Genomic DNA, 22,218 nt, shown 5'->3' on the forward strand with positions numbered 1-22,218 from the left:
GAAGTGTTCTCCTACTGGTTTCTCTGTCTTGTGATTCCTGATCTCAGATTTATGTCCATTTATCCTTTAGTGTAGGGTTTGGCCTTTACTCTACTTCCCTAATAAAAAGGAAGAAGGGGAAGAAACTCTCCTTGCCCTCTAATGGAAAATTATGAATGTGCTTTGAGTTAAATTACTACAGTATATAATTCATGGTTTACTGGAGTATATAAAAGCATTTGCTCCAGAGATGAAAAGCTTTGAGCAATGGTATATTTGCTGGGAAGACAGTTGTTTCTCATCATTTATGTTATTTTGTTACCATCCTTTTAAAGAAAAAGTTTCCTTTTTAAAAACGAACTCTTGTATTTGGCATCCTGTATACATTTACCTTTGTCATTTTATATTTTGCTGTTTCTGGCATAAGTCCCTTTCTTCCCTGGGATTTCCTTCTTTTCTACTTAAAAGAATCTGGCATACTGTGGGCTCCTATCAGCACTGAACCAGGAATGGTTAGCCTTCCAGAAATCAAGATTGCATGCAAGGCAGTTAAGTCAGAGTAGCTGTATTTGAAGCCACGGGGATTAAACAAACAAAAAAGAGAGCAACTTTTATTGGCTCAGATGAATTATGGAGCCTGAATTGGGCAATAAGAAACTGCTCCATACTTCTGAGCATTTGAGTACCGTATAGTTACAGATCCTGACAACTTCAGTAGATTTTGTGTTGAATCTAACACAGATATTTTTCCTGTGAATTTTGGAAAGTTGGATGTGGAACATGGCCCATAAGAATGCCGATTTCCCCAAGATTATCTAGCACATGGAAGCAGCATAGCCAGCCATATTGTAGCCTAGCCTTTGAATTTGTAATGTGTTTATTTTGAATGCACATTCTGTCCTTTGCTGCAGTTTGCATTTACAGTATGTTGTTGTTGTTTAGTTGTTTAGTCGTGTCTGACTCTTCGTGACCCCATGGACCATAGCACACCAGGCACTCCTATCTTGCACTGCCTCCCGCAGTTTGGTCAAACTCATGTTGGTAGCTTCGAGAACACTGTCCAACCATCTCGTCCTCTGTCGTCCCCTTCTCCTAGTGCCCTCAATCTTTCCCAACATCAGGGTCTTTTCCAGGGAGTCTTCTCTTCTCATGATGTGGTCAAAGTATTGGAGCCTCAGCTTCACAATCTGTCCTTCCAGTGAACACTCAGGGCTGATTTCCTGAAGAATGGATAGGTTTGATCTTCTTGCAGTCCATGGGACTCTCAAGAGTCTCCTCCAGTATAATCCCTACTAAATTGCCTCCTACTCAGGACATTATGCATTTAGAAACAGTGTACATACTTCTCCACCTAGATGTAGAGTGTGATTCTTCCCCTCTGTAACCCACCAGCTGAGCCTGCATTTAAAAAAGTTAATATTCAGTTGCTTGGGCTCCTAGAGTATCATGATATTTTGGATCAAAGTTGAATTTACAAACAAGTTTTAGATTATTCATTTAATTAGTAAAACCAGGAGAAGGGGAATCCCTTCCCATGGGAAACGCTTCCTCACCCACAACAATACTCAAATACAAAAAAGACACAGGCATGTGAAAGGCTTTTGCATGTGTAGAATCAGGCACATACAATCTTCATACAAAATAATACTTATAAAGGAAAACATGGAGCCTGAACTTGTGATGCATTTTGTTTTCAGAGGCATGTGGCTAAATCTACACATGTGCATTCTTCATACTTCATGGGAATTGCAAAATGGGTACTTTATTTTCCTTATTTATTTCAACCTCATAATTATAATTCAGGGCTCTATTGTGATTTCGCTCACTTTAGGAATGATTTTTTTTAAAAAATGTAGCATTTGAGGATTGTTGGACGATATAAAAAAATGCCCCAGATATTTCATGACATGAGATATATTTGCTGATGCAGACATAAGACACATTATTAGTAATGTATGTAATATAGTAACTTCATATAAAGAAATAATAACCTTTCCCTGCCATATGCTAAAGCTTGGGGATACGGTATGTCTTGCTTTCCCCAAGACATGTACAGTAAAGTGACGCACCTCAACTTTTCAATGAAATTGACCATGGCAGGCTTGTGAGAACATCAGCATTAGACATATGAACAGGGAAACCAGCCACCAACAACAGAAGGCTTTTTTGATTGATTTTAAATTAAGGTCATGGTCCCTCAGGCCACAGAAAGATTTGATTATTTCCGTCATATTTGAAGTGTGTGTTGGGTTTCTTTTTTTCGTTGCACTTGGCTATTCAATGGAGCAGTGACCCCCAAATTGATCAAATGTTCAGGAAACCTAGAACAGTCACAATCCTTGTGGCAATTATATACACCTTATTTAACAATTTGCTGTAACTTCATCTAATAACTGTATATATAGTTATTGTATTTGGAAGAGTATATGCTACTTCACTAGTCACTCCTTTGAAATTGCTTTGCTTTACAAACAGCATCAACACAAACGTACACATAGCAGAGGTGCTGGAAGATAAGGAACAGTGGACTTCTCATAGCCTTAAAAGAGTACAATCACATTTATTTAGTTCCTATGACCATGTGTATGTTCTTGCAACCCTGTTAGCCTGATGACCCGCCTAACCCTTTTCTATTTTGCTGGTTTATAAAAGAATATGATTATAGAAAGAGCTTTGGATGGAAATCTTGAAATGAATAAAGCAATCATATATGCAGTGGCACAATTCAGGCCTTATACCGTACACACTACAATAATCCTAACATAGAACTCGCTGTGGTTTGACCTCAAATCAGGCCCATGGCATGACTTCTGGTGGTTGAACAATGGTTGTAATCACACCAAACCATAGATTGCTGACTGATTGTGAACCATAGCCTGTCAATTCAGACATGTCACCAAGCCATACCTACCGGTAAGCTTCTTTAGTAATTTCTTCTTCTTCTGACAATGATTATTTCAAAATGTACTGTGTGAAGTTCATTCAAGTGCTTAAATGAAACAGCAAATTGGAAGAGCAATTGTTGCCTGCTTTTTATAGAATCAATGATGGAACTAAAAAAAAACCAATTATATGTAGTTGGCAAGCTTATGTAATATTAGTAAACAAAATCAAGATTAATTTACTGAACTTTCTAAGATGGACTTTACAAAAAATATGGCCATATTAAAATAAGTGTATATGCTAAATATATATGGTGCAAACTGACAGGCTAGGAAAGTCAGTAGTGTAGGGTTGCCATATTTCAAAAATAAAAAATCAGGACACCCCGAAAGTTGTTGAGCTGCAAGAATTTTTGAGTTTGGGAGCTATTTTAAGGCATTTTTGGCACAATTTAACCACCGTTGCTGGTTTTCCAGGACATTTGCCCGATTTCCAGAAAAAAATAGTCCAGGGCGCCATTTTCTAAGGCAAATTCCTGGACATGTTCTGGAGAATCAGGACCTATGGCAGCCCTACACTAGTGCTATAGTCCAAAAAAGCCAGAGCATTGGCAGAAACTATTATGGCAAAAACTAAAATTGTTTACAAACAAGTACAGTAATGTAAATCACAATTACGTGGTGCCAATAACTAACTCTGACGGGTAAAGAGGGGGAAAAATCAAACACTCTTCCCATACTGTAGCACCCTCTTCCATATTCACAAATGCTCATGACGGTCTATGTAAGAGATTTTAGTGTGTTACAAGAGGGCACAGAGACCATGAAGCAGAGTTTTAAAATATTTAATGAATGTCATATATAAAAATATTGTTATTTTTGATTCAGTATTGGCACCCAGAACCCAAACACTGACGAAGGCTGCTGCTCCCATCTTGGGAACGTTCACAGTGAGTTTGGCGATAACAAGAGGCAGCCAAAACTATGCCCAAAAACAGCACAGTGACGCCAAAGATACATTTCAGTCTGTCATCTTGATTGAAAATGGTGTCAAAATTAGGATGAAGAGCCCTGCCCCCACCTCGGGAACCCTTGTGCCAAGCTTGGGCATATCTCGAGAGGCATTCCGATCATAGACAACAAGCCACTTTCCAAAATAATAGCACTGCATGAAGGTATAAACTGCAAATACTGTACTAAATGTGTGCTATGTAATGGAATATAAAACCAGACATTATACCGGTACCTTTTCATATCTTTCCTTTTATCAGAATAGCACGGTCTGCCACAATCCCAAATTCTTTTTCTATAATGCAGAATATTAGAGATGTTGTCTTCAAATCCTTAACCTTTCAGTACTACCTATATATGCTGGTAAAAAACCTGCACCTTTCTGCGCCAGATCCCCCCCCCCCCAGCTGTCTTAATGCAGAGCAAACTTCCCCTCTTTACTCCTCAACTATCCTCTCCTCTGCTATTCACATCCATCTGCAGTGCCACTACCCACCCTGCAGAGCAGGCCCAAATTTGCATTAACTTCTTTCCAAGACACCTCACTTCTCCCTGTACAACGTTGCCAAATGCATGCACAATACAGACCCTTTATGCCTCTAGCAAAACGGATTCATGCTTCCCCCCCCCCCACTTCACTAGATTTGCAACCGAGAGTCCGCATCCTCTCTCGCGGCCCTCCCTGGGCTTCGCCCCTCTTTGGCCATTTTCTCCCTACACCCTTCTCTCCCCCCACCCGCAATTCCCCCCGCACCTCATTCCGTCTCCCTTGGGGGCTCCGCGCCAGGAAAAGAAAAAAAAACCAAGGGAAGCCGCTCCACCTTCCCCGCACCCTCTTCCTCCTCCTCCTCCTCTGCCCTGAACGACCCCCGAGCCCTTCGCAGCCAAAATGCTCCTTGGGGGATCGGGAGTACGTTTCTGGACAGGGAGGGATGGAAAGTTAAGCAGCTGGCGCTTGCTTGCTTTCGCGCGGGGTGGGGGTGGGGGACCGGCGGCGACAGCGCGTGCCAGGCCCCGCCTCTCGAGCTTGGCGACCGCGGGCATGCGCCCTGGAACCATGGACCCGCACCAGTTTGGAGGCGGGCACTACTCGGCTTCCTACTGGCCCGCCCCCTCCCTCCCTCCCACCCCGTGTGTGTGTGTGTGTGTGTGTGTGTGTGCGCGCGCGCGCGCACGACGCGGAGAGATACCAGGGATACTCAGACACCAGACAGCAGCAGCAGCAGCAGCAGCAGCAGCAGCGACGACAGGGAGGGCAGGGCGCGCGTTGAAGCGGCACGTAGAGCGGCTCGCCCTCGTTGTCAGCCGGGCAGCGCCTGACAGTCTCGTTGCGAGGACGTTATTAAAAAGGGGGTGGGAGTGTGAGTTTGTAGGGGGTGGGAGAAAGAGAGAAGCCTTCGCCAGCTGCAGCTGAAACAGCGAACGGGGAGGCGAGGAGGCTGCCGCGCGTCTTCCCAGCCTCCCTCCCAGCCTGTCCGCCCGGTCCATGGAGCCCAGCTAAGGCAGCGCCGGCAGAGAGGACAGCGAGGTAACGGCAACGGGGTAAAAGCTCTCGGGTCGGCAGCAGAGGGGAGACTTCGGCAGCCGGAGGAACGGGCTGGGAGAGAAGCGGCGCGGGCGCCACCCAATGCGCTCCTGCCCCGCTCAGCCGCCCCGCGGACGCCCTGCTTGTGAAGGGAGGGGGGAGGCTCTGGAGCTGAAGGTTAAGGGAGGGAGGGGGGAGCGAGCGAGCGTAGGGGCTCCTGATGTCTTATCTGGGGTGGGGTGGGGGTGGATGCCTGTGAACCTGGCGAGCCCTCCAGGCGGCGGGGGCGAGGGCCGGGCTGCCGCCTCCGGCTGACAGGTTGCCGGAGTCCAGGGAGGATGGGGACGTAGGTGCTCAACATCGCCCCTCTTCAGAGGATGCTTTACGGGGAATTGTCTCTTTAATGTGGAGGGGGGAAAGGAAAGCTCCCTTTATGTGTGTGTGTGTGTGTGTGTGTGTGTGTGTGTGTGTGTGTGTGTGTGTGTGATATACGGTAATCATAAAGGTATAGTTTATATATGTGGCATAATCATAAAGGGTTGCCTGAAAAAGAAAAGGGGGGGTTGTTTTCTATGTACTCGGGACTGGTTTCCCATACAATTTGGGTCCATGAAAGGGGAGGCTGAGGTTGTTGTGAAGCATCCATTTTGCCATCTGATGGGTTTGGCTGCACAGGAAGGAATGGATCCTTTAGAAGGGGATGCTTTAGCAATGCCTCGAGTGCATGCTTTGCTGTGAAGTTGTATTTTGTGCTAAATCATTGAAGGGAGGCGGAGGAGGGAGTGATCCCAGCAGTGTCTTTTGACAGCATCCGCCTCATTTTGACTTTATGCAGCAGTCCCAAATTGGACCTGCAGTATTTATGTGTGCCGGGCCTTGCGAGAGTCTTTCTCCTATTCTGGGAAATGGTACAGCACAAGGGAAGATGAGAGAATCTTAAATGGTAGCACCAAATGTACCAGCAGCTATATGGCTTTTATTGGAACAGAGCTGTACAATAAAGATATTGTACCTATAGGCAATCTTCCCATTTATAGATGGCAGTACAATGCAAAATGAGCTTCCATTCCCTATTTCTGATCACTTTGCTCCAGTGGTATAGAAAAGTTGAGCAAATGCATTTGTGTTGGAGTATATTTGGTTCCCCCTCTCCTGCAGTGTATTTTACCCATAAATGAGTGGCTATTGTTTCGCTCGGCACTGAGTAAGGTCCGCATGTTTACTGAAATGAAATCTCATTGCATTTGCTGTGTAGGGTTAGAAATGTTGCCAAACAGCTGCTGCTTTGTGTTTCAATTGCCAAAGTCCCAGGAGTGGGTTTTGGACAGGGAGTGACATGGTGTGTAAACGATGAAGGAAGAGGAGGACAAGGGTCAAGTGCAGATTTATGGGTGCATAGATCTCCCTCTGCTAAACTTCCTAAAAAAATAATAATTTGGAGAGGTAGTGGTAGATCATGAGGCTGAGGATTAAAACCAAACCCACGCTGCAGACTTATTAGTCAGCGATATTTTTTTAAACCTTGGATTGATACACTCAAACCCAAAACAATGGATGATATGAAATTAAACACAGTTTTTTAGTTTTATATTTGTAACCATTGCAGAGCAGTTGCTTATGTATCACTCTTAAAAAATACACTGTCTGTAGTTAAAGTTATTCAGTAGGAAATAATCCCTTCGTTTTTCTTTCACTCTGGTGCATTTGTTTGTTCTGGACAAGGTGATAGTGGTTTTATTATTTTTCTGTCTGTGATTCTGGCTTGAAGTTGCATTATTTGGTTACTGGAGCATGTTTAAATATTTCAGTGAAGATTTTACATTGACCAAGTGCTACTTTGCACAGAATACATTGCGGATGGGAAATAAAACACACTTTTGCCTGAATTTTAAGTCATACCCTGCTCATTTGTTTGCTATTGGGTTTGCCAGATAAATGGTAGTTTACAAGCAAGAATATGTTGAGATTCTTCCAATAAACTAATTTATTGCATTTTCCTTTTTCCAGTATGTTCTCTCTCATGGAACCGCTTCAGATAAGGGTGTGCTGATTAATTGAAGTTTCTGATTTTCAGTGCATTGTTGGTTTCTTTTTAATTTCTTTCCAAAAAAATGTTTGCTTGGTCCTCCTACTCTATAGGGATATAAGCTCTTTCTCTTTCCGTGAGGCCAAGGATTAGTTGTTGTGACGAAATAGTGGGTCAAATGGGTATCCTGAACATATGATAGAAATTGTGTTTTACCGGATTGGCTGTGGAATCTTCTGGAGGAAAAGCCAATTTCTTAAGCTCCTCTTACTCCATTTAATAGCCTTACTTTGTTACTTTAATAGTGGCCTGTGATAAATGGAAATTGCCACTAGGGGCTTCACAGAGACAGCCAAACCTACACGTTAAGTTAAAAAATTTAATATTAGAGGGAATATTTGCCAAATAAAAAAAGATGAGGCTTTGGCCTTCTGTGTTTTTTCTAGGGTAGTAAAGCTCTAACTAAGAAATCTGAGCTGGCCCTATAACTAGAAAAACAGTTTATTGGTGGTTGTCAGTGGAGTGGGTTTGAATAGATACCCTTCTTGAATCAGATGAGGATTTTATATATGTTTTAAAGCATTCTGCTTTTTTCCTGAGCATATAAAATCATGCGGGTGAAATATGCATTTAATGTTAATTGAAATGTTGCCAATGTCCACACTTGCTAGATTTTCCTATTTATAGTCTATTGCAAAATTAATTAGATATAGTAAAATAGAAATTATTCTTTGCCTTCATTCAGAGGTAACACCATGATTTAGCTTTTCAATAACAGGCCTTGGTGAGCCTCTGCTCACAAGCTGTCCTCTCTGCTCCCCTTTGGTGTCAAGGAGAGGAGATTGAAGCATTCATTTTTGGTTTTGAATGCTAGGATAACATCTCAGGAATTTTTTTGGTAAAGTCAAAGAAATTAGGATTAAACCACAGTTCAAATAAACCACAGTTGCCTGAGTTGACATACAATGGAACACTATGGTTTGTTCATATTAACAGTAGGCTTGCATTACTGCTGCTACTGCTACTATTACTACTATTACTATTTGTATACTACCCTTCATCTGAAGACCCCAGGGTGGTTCACAACACAAGTATTCTTATAGTGCTAAACCATGATTACATCTGAACTGGGCAGTTAGTGTTCAAAGAAAAGTTCAAAGCTCCTCACAGCCTAGGTTGCCAGTGGCTAAACTATGGATGTCCTAGAGAATGGCAGGCATTTATCCTAGACGAAAGACCTCAGGATAGTGGGCTGCAATGTTCTTCAGTACAATAAAAATGGCCCTAATTAGGCCCAGCTGCCAGCCTCAGCTAAATGGCATATGGGTTTGTTTATTTCAGATCTTTCTAGGTTGCAAAGTTGAAATTAGATGTAGGGTGTTTTATGTGGCAAATAATTTAACCTCAATTACTTTTACATAAATCATATGAGTGGTTGTCAAGAATGGCTTAAACACACATGTTGTATTAAAAAGAGACTTGGGGGAGGGGTACAGCTGATTATTTCAAATCGATGTGAGCTTCAGATTGCCTTATTCTTGTAATTCCTGGCCTCTGCTACCCTACTGTCTCCCAGTTTGCCTTCCTTTCTCGGAGTACAGTCTGAAGCATGCTGGCTCAGGATTAAATTATTTCCTCAGAAGGTGCTTCTCCTAAGTAGATTTAGGACTGCAACCAGAAGCTCTTCTCTTGATGTCTAGGGTGGCTCTTGGGAAGTTGTTGAAATGCAGCTCCCATTTTCACCTGCCAACGTGGGCAATTGTTATTGTTGTTTAGTCGTTTAGTCATGTCCGACTCTTCGTGACCCCATGGGCCATAGCACGCCAGGCACTCCTGTCTTGCACTGCCTCCCGCAGTTTGGTCAAACTCATGTTCGTAGCTTCGAGAACGTGGGCAATAGCCAAGGTTAAAGGGAGCTGTAGTTCAGCAGCATCTGGAGGGAACCAGGTTGGGAAACTCTTCTCTAGAACACTTCTTTTTCCAGACTGCTGTCTTAAGGTACATACCTTCTTCTCCATTAAACACTTCTTCCTGTCCTGCCACGTATGAGCAGCTTGGCCACTGGAAGCCAGATATTTTCTGTCTGTCCAACCCTTCTCTGACACTAGAGAAGCTCATTCTGGCACTATCAGAGGCTTCCTTCCTTTGTTTGTTTGTTAAATTTATATTCTGCCTTTCCACCAAATGGTGCTTGAGACAGCTAGCCAATACCAATACAATAAAAGATGAAGTAAAACATTAAAAAGCAGGTAAATAATGAGTGAAACCAGTAAAAACCAATTACTGCATAGTTACAACACAGTTTATTTATATATTTATAAATTTCCCATCATTTGTAAATAATTGTGGAGGAGGCAGGGCTTGACAGGACTTCCTTGACATTACTACTATTGCAATCACAAATATCCATTTTACTACACTACAGCATATATATAAATAAATGGTTCTGTCTTTGTCACACAGAGGCAATCATAATAAAGATGACTCCAGAAAAAAGGTGAGGGAGGAGATATGGGGTATTCCTAAAGCCCAGTCCACTTCAGGAAAGCTTTGATTCTAATACTTCTCCATGCTAGCCTCATCCCCTCTCTCAGCTGCGGTAGACAGGGAAAAAGAAGGGTTTGCCTCTAGACATCTGTGTTAAAATCTGGTGGAGGAAGCATCTTTGAGGGATGGTTTATTTGAGTACAAATGGGATGAGCTGCTGTGTAGTTGGGGATCCATGTGTATTGCTTTCATCGAGGCCAAAAAAGCGGCATCAAATGGTTACTAAGGGTCTTCCAGTAGACATGGTTAGGAAGTGTATGTGTGTGTGACACCTATTACTCACCTGCTGGAATCTTCAAACAATTGAATATTTTAAACTTTTTTATTTGATTTCCGGTATTACGTTTTAATAATTGAATGACAGTATTAATTAACTTAATATAAATCAATTAATACAAATAAACTACCCATGCAACTTAGTAGGACTTCTTCTGACTAAACCAGAGGGTATTTGGGCATGGTGTATTTGCAAGTCTGTGTAGTTAAGAGCTGATATGGTTTTCTCAAATAGCAAAGTGAACAAGAAGCCGAGAAGCAAAAGGGGAGAATGTGCTTGTGATGTCACTAGAACTGACACGTGGTTTGTGTTTTTCACCATGTTGAGCAGAAGCGGGAAACAGGCTTGTTTTACTGTGAATGGTTTTGTCTCTGGACAAGACTTCATTGTGTCACACATTCAGAAACCATCTCTGTTGAATAATAGTGTGAGTATTTTCCTCAGCATTCCACAGAAAACTCTTCCTTGGGGTGGTAATGAAGCACTGTGAGGTCACAGAGGTGTGCCCCTAAGAGCCTTTGTGATGCTACAGGAGATCTGCTGGTGCTTTGTGTGGCTTCAGAGTTGAAGCAGTGCCCCACAAGGAAAGCAGTGTACTTACTGGATCATTATTTTGACAGGCTAAAGAATCTTAGAAAGCCAGAAATATTTACAAAAGGTACAGTTTTGCCATATGCAGTGGTTGAATAAATACAGCCTTGACCATATTGAAAAATTAAGAGTTTAGAAATCTAGTTCTAATGATCACATTTACTACTACTACTACTACCGGTACTACTACACTACTACTACTATTATTAGATTTTATTTTTTTATACCTTGCCCATCTGGCTGGGTTTCCCCAGCTACTCTGGGCAGCTCCCAAAAGAATTAAAAGCACAGTAAAACATCAAACATTAAAAATGTCCCTAAACAGGGCTGCCTTCAGATGTCTTCTAGAAGTCAGATTGTTGTTTATTTCCTTGACATCTGATGGGAGGGCGTTCCACAGGGTGGGCACCACTACCGAGAAGGACCTTTGCCTGGTTCCCTGCAACCTCGCTTCTCACAGGGAGGGAACTGCCATAAGGCCCTCGGAGCTGGACTTCAGTGTCCGGGCAGAACGATGGGGTTGGAGATGCTCTTCGGGTATAGTGGGCCAAGGCCGTTTAGGGCTTTAAAGGTCAGCACCAACATTTTGAATTGTGCTTGGAAACGTACTGGGAGCCAATGTATGGTAGGTCTTTCAGGACCAGTGTTATGTGGTCTCAGTGGCCACTCCCAGTCACCCACTAGCTGCCGCATTCGGTACAGTTTCCGGGTCACCTTCAAAGGCAGCCCCACGTAGAGCACATTGCAGTAGTCCAAGCAGTAGTCATTAAGCAGATACTTAGCTGCATATAGGTCACTCCCCCCTTTAAAAATGCACTTACTGTTTAGTTAAATTGCTGTGTTTGAATTTTTACTAATTGCTCTCCATTCTTTTCTATCAAATTCCTGTGTCTCCCCCCACCCCTGGAATTATGGCTTGGTGGTAACAGTTCAAAGTAGCATTAAGCTAGTGTTGATTTTATTCTTTCCCATGGATCTTGAAGAATTTGAAAACAAAGGGATGGCACCCTCTCATGGCAGTATGTCAGTGTGTACAGTAATGCTGTGATTCTGGCTTCATCAAACTTGGTGCCCCCCAGATATTGGACTACAGTTCCCACTAGCCTCACATGTACTGGTTGGGGCTGATAGGAGTTGTAATTCAAAACAACTGGAGGGCACTAGATTGGCATAGGCTGCCATGATGTGCTTTCAATGGCAAAGTTCCGCAGATGTCAATTGGAGAAGAATCATTCTGTTATCTGGAGGTCATGGCAAGGTCAACAGGCTAAATAGGAATATGGATTAAAAACTGGAATGGGTAAAAGCATATGGGACATATAGAAGCCCACCACTTTTAACCTAATGTTGAAAAGTAATACCTGTAGTTAGAAATATATCATAATTTAATATGCTTCATAAATCCTTGCTTCATAAATATGTTCCACCTCTTGGTTCCACTCTAATATCCTGGAATTCTCAACACTCCTACCCCGGTGGAGTATTATTTTATTTCATTTCATTTCATTTCAATGTTGCAACTGAAGATGGGGTATTTGGGGAAGGAAAGAGACCGGTCCTTGGAGAGCTTTTTAAAAAAATGGTGATCTAAGTTCAGATTAAGTGCATGGAGTCCCACTGCCATGCTCAAGGTTGGATCTGCCATATTGGTAAGTAATTTTCTCCCTGGGTACAATTTGGCATCTCTTGTGACATGTCTTATAAAATTAGCCACGTGGCTGAAACAAGTGAATCAGCCTCTGTGTTCAGGAGGGAGGGAAGGCAAGACCCTTGAATTATGCAGACACTGCTGCCATTCTGCATTTGGTTATATATTGCAATAGCAATCTTCAGCCCAGCATGTGGGTGATGCTTTGGGGCATTTTGGAATTAAGCATGAGGCATCAAATTAAAGCACAGAATTCGCAGATCTGCTAAAAAGAAGAGTAAGGTGCAAATTTAATGTTAAGAGATGAAATGTATTGTAAATGCAGGCTCTGATAGTAAAGGAATGTTCTGACAGTTTATTGCCTTAACAGTTAGTACTAAGGTCTTAAGGACAGAAGAGATTGGATGCTCTTGGTGGACAAGCAACATAGACTGAGATTATTATTCCTACAAGGGCAGCTTCTTCCTTCAGTCTGCTGTTTGTGATTTGAAAACACTTTTACTTTCTTTGTTTATCTCTGTCGTGGCATTTCACCTTATGGTATTTTACTTGCTTGGGTTTTATAAATGAGGAATAGGGTTAAAAATCCAAACTTAATTTGTTTGAGATGAGCCAAGTCGGAGAGGGAGGAAGGGGAACTCGTGCTTCTTGCTCCTGGAGCGCTGTACTTGTTCCAGTCATAATTGCTTTGACATTGCTGTACACTATTTCTTTTCTATGCCTTTTTTTTCCTATGGCTTTTTTTAACACGGTGGCTCTCTTGACAGCTGTTTCTTAATTAAATAGAGAGCTGGAGCACTGAGGGATGTTGCAGCACTAGACCTGGTAGAGAGGTGGCATGAGCTCTCTGCAAACCATACTTCTCCCTGCCATATATTCCCCACTCCCTTTCTTTTTTGGCTTTAACTGACGCTGTACACATGATACCAACTATCATTAATGCTAACTTGTTGTTGTTGTTTAGTCGTTTAGTCGTGTCCGACTCTTCGTGACCCCATGGACCATAGCACGCCAGGCACTCCTGTCTTCCACTGCCTCCCGCAGTTTGGTTAAACTCATGTTCGTAGCTTCGAGAACACTGTCCAATGCTAACTAGGTTCCACTTAACCAGGGTTTACAAACCCACTTCAGAAAATGGTTTGAAACTGTTTAGTATGTGTTGAAATATATACGGTAGCTGCTGGTCAGCTAACCTCTCCATCCTTCCCCATGTGTGCTTCTCTACACCCACAAGTTCTCTTCTCACTGCTTCCCACACTTCTCCTCTCAACTGTCCTCCTGAATCTGAGAGCTCTGTTAGTACCGTATGCATAAGGGATCAAGTAGACAGTCTCATAATACATTCTGATGTCTGGACCTTACAGTGCTGTTTGCCTTACATTACTGTTTCTCAGACCATACAGAAGGTCCCTAGATTCAGTCTCCAGCATCTTCAGGTGGAGCCAAAACCCTGGAGAGCAGCTCTCAGTCACTGCCAATGATAGTTAGCCAGATGGGCCAGAGGTCTGTCTCGGTACTAGGCAGATTCCGATGTTCCTGTTATTGGTCAATGTAGTCCAAGGCACTGAGACTGGCAGCTGCAGAGGCCTTGCTATTGGAGATCCTTCAACCTTGGATATCAGTGATTGGATTTGGGCCTCTAAATATGCAAAGCATGTGAACTAAACTGTGACCCCCATCATCTCATGTAATTCAGAGAGCTGCCGGCACAGGCAGTGCCCTGGTGCCAAAGAAGCTGGCACTTGAAGACCACTGGTACTTCACATATTTATGGGTCAGAAGAGAACACCTAAAGAGATTTGCATGCATTTGCACTCCTGCTCTGCCTTTCCTGGGACAAAGAAATGGTTAGTCTCTGGGTGGGAAATGTTAGCAGTAATATTGATGCAACTGCACAGCAGTTTAATATGACTTATTCAGTAGTGTGAACCTAGTAATTCAGTTGCTTGCATGTTTCTGTTCCTCCATCTCTTCAGAGCTCTTTTTTGTGTGAAGGGCTGTTCTTAATGCCAACAGAAACTGGCCATACAGTGGTACCTTGGTTTAAGTACACAGTTGGTTCCGGAAGTCTGTACTTAACCTGAAGCGTACTTTCCCATTGAAAGTAATGGAAAGTGGATTAATCCATTCCAGATGGTCCACGGAGTACTTAAACTAAAGCGTACTTAACCTGAAGTGAACTTTCCCATTGAAAGTAATGAAAAGTGGATTAATCCATTCCAGACGGGTCCGCGGAGTACTCAACCTGAAGCGTACTTAACCCGAAGTATGTGTGTAATTGGTTCTGGAAGTCCGTACTTAACCTGAAGCGAACTTTCCCATTGAAAGTAATGGAAAGTGGATTAATCCGTTCCAGATGGGTCCACGGAGTACTTAACCTGAAAGTACTCAAAGTGAAGCGTACTTAAACCGAGGTATGACTGTAAACAAGGGCAGATCTTTGGTCCATATCCAGGAATTTGATTTCATTGCATCCATGTAGAAATATAGCATGCCAGCAACAGAATGACCCTTGATGAACCTGATAATTTGTATTCACTGTTCCACCACACCTTGTGTTGGTGTTTGAAGGAAATAAAAAGTAGCAATCAGTTTATAAAACAATGTGGGTTTTTTGCCTTTTTAGATTCAAACATGCACTGCATGTTACTTGGCTGTTTCAGCACTAACATTTAAAAGGAGGTAAATGATGCAACTGTGTTAGAGGGAAATGAGATAACTTATGAGTGGTAGAAAGGTGCAAGGGGAAAAAGAGGCAGCTGGAAGAACTGATGTAGTTGCAGAAATATGCAGTGTAAGAACAGTACTGAAAAAGGACAGACAGCAACACAATAAAGCGACATGGACAATATATGTTTTGATGTGGGAATGCCATAAAGTTTTTATTGCTGCTTGATTGCTCCCTCATTAGTAAAGTCCTCCCACAGTGTAATGCTGTCCCACACTGGTGGCAATAAATATAATTTAGTACCTACAGTCATATAAAGCATTCATTCTGTTGCTCTAGAAAAAATACCTGTGTGATGTTGCTGTTTGAAACCTATTGTGATGTGTGTGTAGACGTTAGGAACAACATCACATGCTTTAATTTACAGATTTAAAATCTGTGCCTAATTGTTATCCTTCGGCAATGGCTTCCTTGCCCTTCTAGTTTCTTTACATATGTTAAAAACATTCTCTGTAGAATGTTTTTGTGTGCTATTTCAATAGTTTGCCAACAAGCCTTGCATTGTGCTTCTTTTTCAAATGATGTACAGGTACTGGAGATTTGTAAATCTGCTTTTAGTCTGTGTAGAATGCAAGCAGAATATACTATTAACTGCATGGCTGCAGAAAGCCCCTGCAGAACTGACCCCTGATCATTGAAAGCCTTGGCTCTAGTCTGCCTGTTCAAGGCCATTTCTCCTGAGTGTGTGTGCGATGCATGTTATTGAAGCCTTGGGCACTTCTAGACTGTCACTGTTTTCGGTTGGGATTCATGCCAGCACATTCAGGCTGTTCTTGAAGCTCTTGTGATACAACCCACTTTCCCCAAATATGTGACTTTTTGTGACAAAGGAAGTGACTGGAAAATGTTTGATGTAACTTCATTAAACATTTGTTTGATGCAACGTCATCTAATCTATCTAAAAACAAACCAGGATGAATGCTCAATAAACAAGTTATCTGTTTGTCAAGAAAGCATAAACACGGAAGGTAAAATTGCAGGGAATATTCTGTATGTTTAGGCCATCTTGAAAGGTCAAAGGTGTTTGTTTTTTTAAAGAATAGAACAGACAAAAGATCTATTTATTTAATAATTTTTTATTTTATTTTTAAAAAAACTGTTTTACTTGGCACTTTTACTCTGCAGAAACAATTACACAATATTCCTATCATGAGTGTTTTCAAATCTCTCAATTGGTTTTTCATATTAGACTTTTTGGTATGAAAGTCTTCAGCAAAAGCACACTTAAGCAGCTGAAGAAGGCTGTTGATTGCACCATAACAAAGTATACTAAGCAACACATTTCTCTTTAAAGCTGTTAATCCTTTTTCTTAGGTCCATTAACTTCAGTAGTCTACTCTGAGTAAAAACTGGCTGAATATAATACCGTAAGTTATTTGAACTGGTGGGCTATTCAGAGCCGTGCCTTTAGTGATGCTTCTCAGACCAAGAGAGTATGCAGAAAGATTCTCCCTGTGACTGATGTAGCAGTACAGAACACAATTGACCTGGATCAAGGCTTAAGCATATGTTATTTTGTTATGTTATTTACAGTAACTCTTGTAGTCTCAAAACATGGTGTGATTCCAGGCAAAAAGATTGCAAGCTATGCTATATTGCTCATGTCTGTTCTTTCATCTGTAGCTAAATCATAGAAAACAAATTCAACAGCAGATTCTGAGTTTTCAGGGTTTCAGGCAAGAGTCCTTTCCTCAGTTTATCTGGGAGTGAATATGGGTGCCTATGGATACATGCATGTACTCTGTCCCTGAGCTATAGCCTTGCAACAAGAAATCACCACCAGAATTTATGGCTGTTTGAGTGTGATAACTATCTAACCCAGAGATGGGGAACCTGTTGTCCTCTATGTGTAACTGGAATCTCAGTTCCCACCAGCCCCACCCAGTATGGCCAATGGGCAGGGATGATGGGAGTGGCAGTCTAGCAAAATCTGGAGGGCCATGGGTTACCCATCCCTGATCAAATCATTCATCTTTGTACAGGGCGAGTCTTTTAAAATAGGCCCCGTGGAACATGTGTACTCTGTGCGCTGCATATAATGCCTTAGGGATCAATTCTGATGCTTCCAACAGTGGAGGACCAATTGAAGAATATGGGCAAGAACAGACAAGAACAGATAATTCAGCTATCTAATGGGGCATCTCAATAATTGAAATGAATGCTCTTGTGGACATAAATTGCATCCTTACACCCCTCTTATCTATCTCTAATAGGCCTGTAGGTTAATACTCCATTGAAGAGAATGCACCTGTGCAATGAATGAGATTTAATTTATACAGGCATTATTACAGTATTCTCATAATGTATTATTTTGCATAACGAATATAGGGGAAGCGGGGTTTGAGATATACCTCAACTTAGTGTAGATCCAATATGGTACCAACCTAAAGGAGAGAAATGCTTACTATTGAATGATTTGTGAGCGAATTGCAGTAGAATCACTAGGGGAGATTTGAGAATGCTGCCTCAGAAACAAGGACTTGAGTGTAATTGATTGGTAAGGAAGAGTGCAGGGGACATTCAGAGGTTTGCCACATGGCAGGGACAATGAGGTGTTGGCAGTAGTATTTTATTGTGATTCTATCTGAAGCCAGTGAAGGTTTTGAGAAATTGTAGCTGAAGCCTTAACACTGTAATAAAGTTCTTAATGTGAAGAACTCTTGTCATTAAATGATTATCAATATATTTTAGAAAAGTTCCATAGATCAAGTCCCAATGAATTGCTAGGGCGTGATAGCATGTTCTCACGAACTATAAAACAAGTTGTGTATATAACAGCTGAATTACATATTCTGATCTATATACCCTCTATATAATAGTTTATATGCAAGAAAAAATTTTTGTGTAAGAAAGGTAACAAATGCACTGTCAATCTTTCAAAATGTTTTTTTTTGTGTGTGTGTGCATGTGAATATGTGCAAGACAAATAAGCAGCCTTTCTAAGTTATAGTCCCCATTCTTAGAAAAAATGGATAAAATATGACACATTTAATCAGTTTTCTAATTAAAACAGCGGGCCATATTTGTAAACAAAACTCTACAAGAAGCTTAATCTAAATGATGATGTCCTTGGATTTTAAAAACCTTTCTCACTGAGTGTTTCTTTGACTGAAGGTCCTTGAATAAAAGCTGGTGTCCTTTTCTGAAAGTCAACAATGGATTATAAGGCAGGAGTAACTCTCACTGTGAAGAGAGGCAAGAAGAAGGATGACCCAAGGATTTATACCAGGATGTGTTTTTTTATATATATAGCCATACAAAAAGACCTGGAACAAATAGTAACCAGTGATATCCAGTATATTCACAAAACACATTACAGTATTTAAGAGCTACAGAAGGTTCTTGTGATAATGTTAGGAGAATGCACTTTGGCAAGGGCAAAATGGCTTCAGTTTAATTGAAAATAGATGCTGGATTTACTGTTATTCAAGGAAGATCAAAATTTTGGTGCTGCTTCCACACACACACACACACACACACACACACACACACACACACACACACAACTTCTTGAACTTAAAGGAACTTGCTAGGTGGATTATTGTTTGGCAAAATGCTTATAGAACCATAGTCCTCTTCCATAATAGTCTATATCAGAAAACCTCAAAATATGCCCTTAATCAGGGGTCAGCAACATTTTTCAGCCGTGGGCCGGTCCACCGTCCCTCAGACCATGTGGTGGGCTGGACTATATTTTGAAGGAAAAAAATGAACGTATTCCTATCCCCCACAAATAACCCAGAGATGCATTTTAAATAAAAGCACACATTCTACTCATGTAAAAACACCAGGCAGGCCCCACAAATAACCCAGAGATGCATTTTAAATAAAATCACACATTCTACTCATGTAAAAACACGCAGATTCCCAGACCATCCGTGGGCCAGATTGAGAAGGCGATTGGGCCGCATCTGGCCCACGGGCCTCAGGTTGCCTACCCTTGCCCTTAATGAAAAAGCATTACAGTATTGGTTGCTGTATGTATCATGGTGGTAGGGAACAAGAACTTCTTGTGGAGTGTATCATCTTGAATAATTCTTGGCTAATGGATAACTTCCAGTGGTATCTGAATGTATTCCATACCACCCCACAGCAAGCCAATCAGAATGTATAGCTGTATTTGGGTATATTTAGCATTTAAAGCAATAGTGTCTTGAACAAACTTGTCACTGAACAAACTGATGCATTGGGAGAGAATGAATTGTGCCTGGTTGGATTATTATGATGCAATTGTAATCAGAGCCCATACCTGCAAGGAACCCCAGATGTTGATCCCCCTCTCCATTTTTAAGTAAGTATCTAGTCCTCCATAAATGAAAGCTCTGAAACAAGAAGTATAGGCCACCTTCAGACCGATTGCTTTGAGATGAGCCAGCCTGGCTGCTCATGAATTTCAGTATTTTTAGCTAATGAGTAAAACCAGAGCTATGATTGATGAGTGAGTTGTTTGGAATTACTGGGGTGTTTCTCCCTCCCCTTTAGTGTACTTTCCTTTGGTGTATATATTTTAAAGTGGTATGCTGTCAAGCCTGTACTTCAAGTCAACAGGTCTAGGACAGGGATGTAACAGAGGAGTTTGGTACACAATGAGCACTGACAATCAAATCTTTGTTTGGTTCCTTATGAAATCACTTTAAGTAGCTTTGATTGAAACACATCTAAATAAGGACATAATCCTTAGAAGATTAGTTTCTCTCTTCGGCAAGCAGGTTAACAGCAGTCAAAATTTGTACTTCAAGTAGCCAGCTCTGCCACTTACATATATGGTTGTTTCATTGTTGTTGTTGCTGCTTTATGTCATCTGCCTTGAGATGTGAATCATGTAGTTTTGAGATTCCTATACAGTAGGGCAGGGGTGAGGAACCCTTGACTCTCAGAGGGTGCTGGACTGCAACAACTTGTATCATTCCTGACCAATGGCCATACTGAGTGGGGCTGTTGGAGTCCAGCAGCACCAAGAGGCATCCCATCTCTCTGGGTATAGGATGCAAAGTTCAAATGACTTTTTGCAAGCAATAGGATTGCAACTTACCCTGCCTTTGTTTTAATTGGCTGCCAACTGTGCAAAGAGTCTATAACCTGGTAAAGAGGCTCATTGGTACAGAAGACTGCAGCGAAACTGCCTAGAACAGAGCTTTCCAAACTGTGTGTCATGACACGTTAGTGTATCGGTTGCAGTGTGTAGGTGTGTCGCGTGAATTCTCCCTGCGCTCCTCCCGGGGCTGGAAAGGGGCTAGTTTAACCTTCAGTTTGCTAGTAAAACAGAATTACTGTGTCGCGAAATGATGCACGTCTAAAAAGAGTGCCACCAACATGAAGAGTTTGGAAAGCTCTGGCCTAGAATATGGAGGCTCTTTCAGCTTAGACTTACTGTGGTTCCAGTAATCAGTCTTTACGATTTTTTCCATTTTGTCAGCTCTCCAGTTAAAACCAGAAGTATGATTGCATACAATCCAATTTATTGTACTAAGCATTGACCATGACAAAACTGAATCGAAAATAAATACAAGCAAAAGGGGTGTCACGCCACAAATAATGGTCTCTATTTAGATCTCTGCATCTCCCTCACATTTCATGGCTATATTGTCCAGACTCTCCTTTCTGATCTTTTCGGCCGCCAAAGCAAAAAGGGTGACTTTATCAGTCACTGAATTGTTTAGGACCTTCTTTGCCAGGAAGAGATATTTTTTCCAGTACAGATGGTAAGGTGAGAAATCGCCTCCTGGGTCCTATGTATAGTGGGCAATATAGTAAATAGTGCAAGATGTCTTCCACCTGCGGTTGCCCACATATACAGAGTCTGTCTTTGTACTGTACCCTGTTATATCTTCCGTCTGGGATGGCAGGCATACCGGTAGCTTGAAAATGCAGCTCAGTAAAAGTGCATCTAAGTGAGGCTGGCTGGAGATTCAACAGGTAACTGGCTCAAAAATGGAGCATTTTTAGAAGGGAGAACCAAGGAGAGCATTTAGAGTATGATTACATAGAGTTAATGTTTAAAATCACATCACTTTTACATACTATTATAATCTTAAGCATCAGACAGTGCTAACTTCAACAAAATAAAGCTAAGCTTTATGACACTGCTAAGAAGGCACATATGTGATAATCTGTGGGAGACTGCCTAAAATTTGTCCAGAAGATTCAAGGGACTGAGGAAGCACACAGTTTATTAAAAGCATTTGTTGAAACAGGCACAAATCTGTCTTTGATAAGAACACTTAGTGCTCATGATGTGAATAATTACGTGGTACAAGGTAAAAGATCATCTGGTTAATGTTTTTCATATCTGATCTGTCCTTGTTTCTGTACGTAGGCAAGTTTGTGCTACAAGCAAAGGAAAATGAGTTAAAAGCTGAGCATTTTTATCAATGAGGGTCCTGCTTCTCTCTTTAATTTCTGAATTAAAGGATGGTGTTAAAATGCCATTGTATGTTGTGGTGTATGTGAAACAGGCTAGAATTTACTATTCAAAGCAATTTCAAAGAGGTATGTAACTGACAATGGATATAAGAGAGGGCAAAAATGCAGCAAAATGGATCATCCTTGCCCACGTAAAACAAACATAGGTCGTGGGGTTACACTCCACTTTGTGGAGTATTGTGCCATCAAAGTTTCAGGAGGCTTGACTGTTTGCTATGAAAATTGCCATTTCAGGGGGTGAGAAATGTCTCCCCCCCACCTCCCCCACCCCCCATGCACATTTTAGCTCCTTCAGGTGTGTTTTGTCTGTTTTGCAGCAGTCCTTGTTATCCAGTCTGCTACTTGTGGGAGGGTGCTTAATTCTTTTCATCACTAAATTTTCCCAATCTAAATAAATACCTCCATCTTCATGATGCTGCTATTTATTTTGTTGTGGGAAATGTGCAAGCAGCTATACGTTTTCCTCAGCAGAGCACATAGCGTCAGGGGCTTCATGGATTTTTTAAAAAATACAGATAAATGTGGAAATGGGACAGAGAGCTCTCTCTCTCTCTTTCTCTCTCTCTCTCTCTGTGTGTGTG

The 22,218-nt window shown here is 41.6% G+C and overlaps 1 protein-coding gene across 3 annotated transcripts in view; it reads left to right on the forward strand.

The window, feature by feature from the left end:
• The first annotated feature begins 4,908 nt into the window (after positions 1 to 4,908).
• The window catches only part of RAI2 (retinoic acid induced 2), a 54,566-nt gene continuing 37,256 nt past the window's right edge, over positions 4,909 to 22,218 (forward strand). Inside the window, exon 1 of one of the 3 annotated variants that reach the window (XM_088667771.1) lies at positions 4,909 to 5,400. The gene's annotated coding sequence lies outside the window, so the exon portion shown is untranslated. The remainder of the gene's footprint in view (positions 5,401 to 22,218) is intronic. The other 2 variants (XM_035115696.3, XR_015949527.1) reach the window with 2 other exon arrangements.

This window comes from Zootoca vivipara, chromosome 4 (assembly GCF_965207765.1).
Source record: "Zootoca vivipara chromosome 4, rZooViv2.hap1.1, whole genome shotgun sequence".
NCBI lineage: Eukaryota > Metazoa > Chordata > Lepidosauria > Squamata > Lacertidae > Zootoca > Zootoca vivipara.